Source organism: Myotis daubentonii, chromosome 2, assembly GCF_963259705.1.
Source record: "Myotis daubentonii chromosome 2, mMyoDau2.1, whole genome shotgun sequence".
Taxonomy (NCBI): Eukaryota; Metazoa; Chordata; class Mammalia; order Chiroptera; family Vespertilionidae; genus Myotis; species Myotis daubentonii.
In genome coordinates, this window is record NC_081841.1 from 41,402,782 (window position 1) to 41,412,647 (window position 9,866).

Sequence of the window (9,866 nt, forward strand, 5' to 3'; positions counted from 1 at the left end):
AAAATAAATCTTTTAGGGGAGAAAGCTCCTCCCCCTCTTCTGAAGATTGCCTCTTGTGGAGTATTTTGCTACTTTTTGTGCCTTTACTCATGCCACTCCTCAAGGTCTGGGGTGATTGGAATATGGGTTATATGTAAGTGTGTGCCTATCCTATATAATAAAAGCCTAATATGCAAGTTGTCCCTTTGACTAGGAGTTCGACCGGGAGTTTGACCAGGGGTAGGGCTGCCTGCGGTGGCAGTATGCGGCTGGGGAAGGGATGCTCCCTGCTAGGGAGTCTACCTGTGCATGAATTTTGTGCACTGGTCCTCTAGTCTATAATAACAAAAGCATAATATGCTAATTAGACCCCACGTCCCTCCAGACGAAGCCAGGACCTTGAGCCTTGAGGGAAGCCCTGGTCCTGGGTGCCAGAGGGAAGCCGGTGCCAGTAGTTGGGGGAAGGAAGGCCTACTCTTGCATGAATTTCATGCATCGGGCCTCTAGTATAGTATATATATATATATATATATATATATATATATATATATATATATGGAGCCCAGTACGCTATTTGAAATCTCACGGCGATGCCCACCCTTAGGTACCGCCCTGCCTACCTCCCCAGGCCCTGCAGCAGCCGCAGCCACTGCCAGTCTGGCCCTGCCTCCCTCTCCAGCCCTTGAAGCAGATGTGGCCACTGCTGATCAGGCCCTTCCCCAGTGCAGGCATGTGGAGGCCCCTGCTGACCCACCCTTGACGCTGCACGCTCAACCTCCTGTCCAGTCGACCCATTACAGCATCCTGGTTAATTAGCATATTTCTTTATTTTATATATATAGATATATATATTCACAGGGGTGGGAAAAAGTAGGTTTACAGTTCATATGGAAACAGACATGCAGGTTATGATTATTACAATAGCTTTAGTAACTCAAAAGAATATCACAATGGCACAGTGCACTTAGGTACAAGCTCATAAGTGCTCAAATTACTGGCCTTCATTATTTACATGTTCTTGTCATCTACTTGCTGAATAAACTGTTTCATGTACTTACAACTGTAGACCAACTTTGCTCACCACTGTATGTGTGTGTGTATATTTTATTAGATATAAATAAAATTTTTAATAAATAAAATATATACAAGCAGGGGCCAAGTCATGAAGATTATTATAAGCTATGTATGAAAATAATTCTTAGAGGAAAGGGAAAGGGGGTAATAAAATATGTTAAGCAGGTAGATGACAACATCATCACACATGTGCTTTTAAAGTGTCAATGGCTACAACACAGAGCATCTATAAGAGAAGGATCGTCTTTGAAGTCAAGAGCTCTGGTAATCCAGGTGGGAAATGATGATTGCACAAAATAATTATTTAGCCGAAACCGGTTTGGCTCAGTGGATAGAGCGTCGGCCTGTGGACTGAAGGGTCCCAGGTTCAGTTCCGGTCAGGGGCATGTACCTGGGTTGCGAGCATATCCCCAGTGGAGATGTGCAGGAGGCAGCTGATCGATGTTTCTCTCTCATCGATGTTTCTAACTCTCTATTTCTCTCCCTTTCTCTCTGTAAAAAATCAATAAAATATATTTTAAAAAAAATTATTTAGAAGTAAATTCAAGCAAGATTGGAGATTGTTGGAAAGAAATAGGAAGATTGTAACGGTATACCCATTTATAAAAATAAGTCTATAGCTATAACTTATAGAAGGTGACTGCAGTGATTGGATGTGCAGTTTATTTTCAGCTAGTGGGAGTTGTTTCTTGGGAAAGTGGAAGGGGTTATGTAGCTCTGGTGTTAGTAATGTGTACCTCCAAATGGTGTGTTGATGGCACTCCAAGAATTTACACTCCACTTGGTTCATACTGGCAAAGTATACCTGCTCTTGATTCATGAAACAAATAACATCACAAGCTACTGTCATTTTTGTGTGAAGACAAAACACATTTGTTTTATTAATGCCATGTCTAAACTAAGCCAAGTTTAGTTTGCAACATGGTACTTCAGAAAGCAATGATTCTTTTCATGTTCGTGCCATAAAATAACTTTACTGTTCACAGAAAGATGTGAATTTACACATTTTGTTTAAATCATTCAACTAACATTAACAATTGCTTGGGCTAGGTACAGGAAATTCAACAATGAAGAGGATGCAATTTCTGAATGACGGGATCACCATGAAATGGAAGCACTTAGATACCAAACACTGAATGGTTTGGTTTCAAATGTGGAGCTATTTTGTAAACTCCACCAGGAGTAAGAAAATAAAAATTTTACATAAACTTGTGCTTGCTTCAGCAGCACATATATTAAAATTGGAATGATACAGAGAAGATTAGTGTGGCCCCTGCACAAGGATGACATACAAATTCATGAAGCATTCCATATTTAAAAAATAAATGAATAAAATAAAAGCCTCCCCCTTTCTCATTACCATGCCTGAAAAAAAATAACATTAAAGATATCTATGTTTAGAGGAACATTTAACATAGCATATATATTCTGATACAGCTGTAGAGTACAAGTATCATATTATAAAAGATGGATTTAAAATATTCAGAATCACGCAAAACTGTATTTTAATATATATTAAATTTCTTTCTAATATATATTTAATATGTTAAATTTAATATTAAATTTCTTTAATATGTATATATTAAATACATTTTTTACTTTGAAAGTGGCCATTGAGCCCATATCAATTACATGTATTTCTTATGGGCTGCCAGCAAAATGTAAAAATTACGTAGACATATAGAAGTGGACATTATGATGACTTTCATTAAAATGGGAGTTTTATCTGTAATTTCAGCTTTCTGTAAATTATATTAACTGAGGTACATCTTATTTTATGTAGCAAGGCTAATAAAAATTTCAGACAAAACCCAGAACACTTGGCCAGCATTCTAGTAGTATCTGTTCGTGCCAATGACTTTGTTATTTTTCTCATAAACCTCCTTGACTCTAGGGCTTTCCAAGTCTAAAATATTCATCAGTACAATATTTATGATAATGACTGAAACAATAAAAGCCTAATGAGAGTAAAACAGATTTAATGCATTGCTTTTTGGGCACTCCCTGCTTACTAAAATATCTCAACCAATTAGACAAAGCATCTTGTTGAATGTGTTTGCTTATAATTGCAGGGCCACATTAACGAGGGCACAAAACCTACATATACTGGGATGTGGTAAGGAGAGTAGTAGAAAAGTCAGTAAATGTTACACCACAATGACTAGAGACTAAATTCTCCTTCAAATAGAACCATAACTATTATTTAGAGGAGAATTCTCTTAGTTTACTTAGCCCCCCTTTCTATATTCTTAATACCTAAAATAAAAATACATATACAAGTTCTAGTGGAGCTTTTTAGGTAAGAGAATGTGAAGACAAGCTGAATTCCAAAGTCTACAGGTAATAAGGGAAACCTATATCCCTATATTATGTCAACAAAGTTACTATCTTACCTAATACTAGACAAACATGCAAATTGACCATACCTTTGCTATGCCTTTAGCCACGCCCACCAGCCAATCAGAGGGACCAAATGCAAATTAACCCAACCAAGATGGCAGCTGGCAGCCATGGAGCTGGAGCAAGCAGGAGGCTTGGTTTCCCCAATGATGGAAGAAGCCAAGCTTCCTGGCTGGCTGCTGCCTCCTCTCAAGGCAACAAAGTTTCAATTATAGAAGGTAAATAAACCCCAGGTACCTGCTTCCAGTTGCCATGGCCATGAAGCTGGAGCAAATAAAAAAAAAAAAAAAAAAAGGGAAAGGCTGGGAGCTTCGGTCACCGGGGGGCTTGGTCAGTCTGAAAACAGCCATCAGCCCCTCACCCAGGCTGGCCAGGCACCCCAGCGGGACCCCCACCCTGATGCAGGACACCCTTCAGGGCAAACCAGCCGGCCCCCACCCGTGTACCAGGCCTCTATTCTGTATAATAAAAAGGTAATATCCAAATTGATCCTAACAGCAGAACAACGGGGAATGACTGGTCACTATGACACACACTGACCACCAGGGGGCAGATGCTCAATGCAGGAGCTGCTCCCTGGTGGTCAGTGAGCTCCCACAGGGGGAGCTCTGCTCAGCCACAAGCCAGGCTGATGGCTGCCAGCACAGTGGTGGTGGCAGGAGCCTCTCCTGCCTCCTCAGCAGCACTAAGGATATCCGACTGCAGCTTAGGTCTGCTTCCTGCTGGCAAGTGGACATCCCCCGAGGGCTGCCGGGCTGCCAGAGGGATGTCTGACTGCCACCTTGGGCCCGATCCCCCAGGGAGCGGGCCTAAGCCAGCAGGTGGACATCCTCCGAGGAGTCCCAGACTACAAGAGGGCATAGGCCGGGCTGAGGGACCCCCCCCCCGCCCTAAGTGCACACATTTTTCTGCACCGGGCCTCTAGTAACAATCATAATGTAAGATCTCACTTATACTATTCACTCTTACTGGGAAGTTCTGGTCTCAAATTTCTCCCCACCTTTTCTGGGAGTTACCTTGGACATTCTACTTGTGCTCATTATACTACCTTCCTGACTATTTGCCTGTACTTGTTTGACTTGCTGCTGAGAACTGTGTGTCTGTGCCTGTTTACCAAAGGCGAACCCTTCTGTCCACTAATATCTACCCCGCCTACATGGATGCTGTGTTCCTTAACTACAAAGCCATAGGTAATGATTCTCTGCAACATGGAAACCATGACATAGGCTCTTCTGTAGTAGAGGCTTCAGCTTTTCAGTCCCAGCCTCTATTGGCCCCATGATCCCCTTTTGGTTTGCTTTTAATGTTGCACTTTAAGTCTCAAATATCAATCTACATAAGCTAATCCAGGAGATGAACCATAAGACATTGCTGCCAAACTACCCCTCCACTCCTCACTGCAGTCCATTTTCCTTTCGTTGACCCACACTGACGCAACTCAACTCACTCTTAAGGTTTCAACATAAATATGATTTCCCTAGGGTAGTATTTGCTGACCTCCTTCCCTAAACTAGGTTAGGTTCCCCTATAATATGCTTCCACAGTACTCTATTATTCTTTGAAATGCTTACTTCACTTGCTCATTGTCTATCATCTCTGATGTTAGAAAGATCATGGCTTTTTGAGCCTGGCATATTGCCACATAGTTGGAACTCAATAATATTAGTTGAGTGAATGAATTATATAATCAGGAAGACTTAATGCCTCATGTAACTAGGTCCTTGCTTGTAATATCTCTCTCCAACAGTCTTCCTGACACCCCCAGCCCTGTCTGAATCTAGGGTGAACACATCATAAACTCAAGACCTTTGCTATGTGAGGTGTTCTAAGTAGATGGTGGATCCATGTTTCCTAGCTCATAGGAGACTCCATTTCCAAAAGATCATGCTATAACCAAGAAGGGTAGGCAACAAACCGACAAAGACATCATCTCAATAAAGTTTGAATTTTTGTTTTATTTCATTGCAATAAATGGAGGCATTTCAGGTAAAATTATAGAAGCTGGGCAAATAAGAAAGAGATGAGAACAGCAAAACCACAATAAATGACTCATTCGACTCCACAGGTGTTTTCAAGGGCCTAGCTGGGTGCTGGTCACTGAGGTAGAACAGGTGACTCACACCCTTCAGGAGGCCACAGTTTATAACCTGTAGATCCATGCTTCTATTTTAAGAAAATGCAGCTGCCTGCCTCTCTGCAGGTGCTGCTGCAGCCAGGATGCCTGCCTGAGCAAGAAGGGAGAGAATGGTTCTTTTTATCAAGACAACAGAATTGCAGTATCATTTGTCCACTTACCTCTGTTGTTGTTTTTCTGACTAACTCTTTAACAAACATCCGCTGGGGCCTGTCTCTGCTAAGTGAAATGAAGTAACAAGATATGGCTTCTTTTCAGTTTTTTGTCTTATTCCTTTTGTATGGAAAAGTAATGTCAATGTAAATTCATATTAGAATAATAAATGGGGTCCTGTGCTTTACTTATGTTCTATTCATAGATACCAGCCAAGCAGGACTTATTGTTGAACCCCTACTCTGTCAGGTTTATTCCAGACATGCTAGAATAGACAAGGAGATTTGTGATTGCTGTCCACCAGGAACTTAGAACACTGCTGAAGAAACAGGAAAAACTGTAAAAAAAAAAAGGTGGGGGGTCTTTACTGCCGGGGTGCAACCCCAGCGGGTCCAGGGGTCCCCAAAGGCGTGGACGGAGTCGGCGAAGAAGGAAGGGCACGGAGACAGCGTTCAGTTGATCAGCAGCCCAGCCAGGATCTCTAGCCCGGATCTCCAGCCAAGTTCTGGTCTGGATCTCCAGAGAGGTTCTGCTTCGGATCTCCAGCCAGGTTCTGTGGCCATGTTCCCTTGCTAGATTCTCCAGCCAGGTTCTGTCCAGGCTCTCCAGTCAGGTTCAGTGTCCAGGTTCCAGTCAGGTTCTCCTGCCAATCTCTGTAGTCAGGTTCAGTCCAGGATCCCTTGCCATGTTCTCCCGCTAGGCTCTGTCTCTAGGCTCCGAGGCCAGTCCCTCTCCAGGATCCTCCGGCATGCTCTCTCCAGCGAAGCTCCTCCGTCTCCAGAGAACGCTCCTGTAGGTTCCGTGCCTAGGCTCTGTCTCTCTTGGTCCTGTCTTCCAAGCCCTGAGTTCTGTCTCTTGCTGTCTTGTTCTGAGTTCTGAGTGTTTCTGTCTTGTTACAACTGTATTTATACCAGTTGATTCAATCCTATCAATCTCTATTACAAAGGTTAGGGCGTTTCTTATCTCCATTCCAGGGAGAAAAGATTATGTAGTTTAAGCATGATTGTTTGTAGTTAAAGGGATTAATTACCCGCCTGGCACTTAGTTGAGGGGTTTTATTCCCTCCCTAACTTCAGGGGAAAATCCCTACCTGGGGATTCAACCTTTCTCGGAGAGGTGACCTTGGTTAAAACACAGCACCAAGAAGGTGAGAAAACATATTAAGAACCGTATGCCATATATGCCAGGTCCCTTGAAACAGCAAGGATGGACCGGCTCCCGGCAAATTCCCCCTTTTTTATTTTTTAAAAGCAGGCATTAAAAAGAAAAACCTGAAATGCTCTCTTGTATCCATTTTAAGAGTAGGATTGGCGCTTTCTGCTATTACCTGAGTCCTGATCTATCACCTCAGGGAGAGCTTGCCAATCCTGCACTTTCCCGGGGTGGAAAGGCTGCAGTGGGGTTAAGGATAAGGCTCCTTGGGCCTACCTTCTCCCATGCCTCTACATTTACCATTCTGGCACCTTTCCTTCCTCAGAAAAGCATGGACGTATTTCTTGTATAAAATGTTCCATCTGACTGGGAGTAACCTTAACTCCTCTGCTAGCAAGCATATGTGTTAAAAGATCAATACGGAGTCTTTTTTCTTTAGACTCAGTATGGCACATCTTCTTAATCTAAAGATCAATACAGAGTCTTCTTTCTTTGGACTCAGTATGGCACATCTTCTCAATCTAAGGATCAATACAGAGTCTTCTGTCTTTGGACTCAGTATGGCACATCTTCTCAATCTAAGTTCTGTACTATCCACCTTCTTACCCTACTTATCCTCTATAGGGGGGTCTGTAGCACCCTGGTGGAGTCCTATCCGTCCCGAGTGTGGGGTTCTCAATGGGGGGGGCTTACCTAAGGGAATCCTGTTCCAGGGGTTCCCAAAGGTGTGGACGGATTCGGCGAAGACTATCCACCCTCTTCCTACGGTGGAGTCTGATCCGTCCCGAGTGTGGGGGTTCTCAATGGGGGAGGGGGGCTTACCTAGGGGAATCCTGTTCCAGGGGTTCCCAAAGGTGTGGACGGAGTCGGCGAAGACTATCCACCCTCTTCCTACGGTGGAGTCTGATCCGTCCCGAGTGTGGAGGTTCTCAATGGGGCGGCTTACCTAAGGGAATCCTGTTCCAGGGGTTCCCAAAGGTGTGGACGGAGTCGGCGAAGACTATCCACCCTCTTCCTACGGTGGAGTCCGATCCGTCCCGAGTGTGGGGCGCTTACCTAGGGGTCCCTGTTCGGGCGCCAGATGCCGGGGTCCAACCCCAGCGGGTCCAGGGGTCCCCAAAGGTGTGGACGAAGTTGGCGAAGAAGGAATGACACGGAGACAGCGTTCAGTTGATCAGCAGCCTAGCCAGGATCTCCAGCCAAGTTCTGGTCTTGATCTCCAGAGAGGCTCTGCTTAGGATCTCCAGCCAGGTTCTGTCCAGGTTCTCCAGGCAGGTCCAGTCACCAGGTTCTAGTCAGGCTCTCCTGCCAATCTCCGCAGTCAGGTTCAGTCCAGGATCCCCTGCCATGCTCTCTCGCCAGGCTTTGCCTCAAAGCTCCGAGGCCAGTCCCTGTCCAGGATCCTCCGGCATGCTCTCTCCAGCGAAGTTCTTCTGTCTCTAGGCTCCGTGTAGGTTCTGTCTTCTTGATTCTGTTCTAAGTTCTGCGTGTTTCTGTCTTGTTACAACTGTATTTATACCAGTTGATTCAATCCTATCAATCTCTATTACAAAGGTTAGGGCGTTTCTTATCTCCATTCCAGGGAGAAAAGATTATGTAGTTTAAGCATGATTGTTTGTAGTTAAAGGGATTAATTACCCGCCTGGCACTTAGTTGAGGGGTTTTATTCCCTCCCTAACTTCAGGGGAAAATCCCTACCTGGGGATTCAACCTTTCTCGGAGAGGTGACCTTGGTTAAAACACAGCACCAAGAAGGTGAGCAAACATATTAAGAACCGTATGCCATATATGCCAGGTCCCTTGAAACAGCAAGGATGGACCGGCTCCCGGCAAATTCCCCCTTTTTTATTTTCTAAAAGCAGGCATTAAAAAGAAAAACCTCAAATGCTCTCTTATATCCATTTTAAGAGTGGACGGAGTCGGCGAAGAAGGAAGGACACGGAGACAGCGTTCAGTTGATCAGCAGCCCAGCCAGGATCTCTAGCCCGGATCTCCAGCCAAGTTCTGGTCTGGATCTCCAGAGAGGTTCTGCTTCGGATCTCCAGCCAGGTTCTGTGGCCATGTTCCCTTGCTAGGTTCTCCAGCCAGGTTCTGTCCAGGCTCTCCAGTCAGGTTCAGTGTCCAGGTTCCAGTCAGGTTCTCCTGCCAATCTCTGTAGTCAGGTTCAGTCCAGGATCCCTTGCCATGTTCTCCCGCTAGGCTCTGTCTCTAGGCTCCGAGGCCAGTCCCTCTCCAGGATCCTCCGGCATGCTCTCTCCAGCGAAGCTCCTCCGTCTCCAGAGAACGCTCCTGTAGGTTCCGTGCCTAGGCTCTGTCTCTCTTGGTCCTGTCTTCCAAGCCCTGAGTTCTGTCTCTTGCTGTCTTGTTCTGAGTTCTGAGTGTTTCTGTCTTGTTACAACTGTATTTATACCAGTTGATTCAATCCTATCAATCTCTATTACAAAGGTTAGGGCGTTTCTTATCTCCATTCCAGGGAGAAAAGATTATGTAGTTTAAGCATGATTGTTTGTAGTTAAAGGGATTAATTACCCGCCTGGCACTTAGTTGAGGGGTTTTATTCCCTCCCTAACTTCAGGGGAAAATCCCTACCTGGGGATTCAACCTTTCTCGGAGAGGTGACCTTGGTTAAAACACAGCACCAAGAAGGTGAGAAAACATATTAAGAACCGTATGCCATATATGCCAGGTCCCTTGAAACAGCAAGGATGGACCGGCTCCCGGCACTTTACCCCTTTTTTGTTAGTCATTTCTGCAAATCTAATCTAAAACTCTTTTCTTTTTCTCTCTCTAAGAAACTGAGCAGGCAGTAACATTGAAAAAAACTGTTTTAATACTCTTTTGTTCTTTTTTGGTGGTAATGTGTATTTCATTGGGAATCTTATCAGTGTCAGATTTTATCCCCTACCAACTAGAAAAAATTGACTCTTGCGCTCATCATCTCTGCCTCCTTCAACTCTCTTGCCTTCATTGGTTG

At 44.4% G+C, this 9,866-nt stretch overlaps 1 non-coding gene across 1 annotated transcript; it reads left to right on the plus strand.

Moving 5' to 3' along the window:
- The first annotated feature begins 2,264 nt into the window (after window positions 1–2,264).
- On the plus strand, window positions 2,265–2,371 carry LOC132228875 (U6 spliceosomal RNA). The gene has a single exon (XR_009451485.1). It is a non-coding gene; the product is annotated as a U6 spliceosomal RNA (small nuclear RNA).
- Window positions 2,372–9,866: the final 7,495 nt, after the last annotated feature.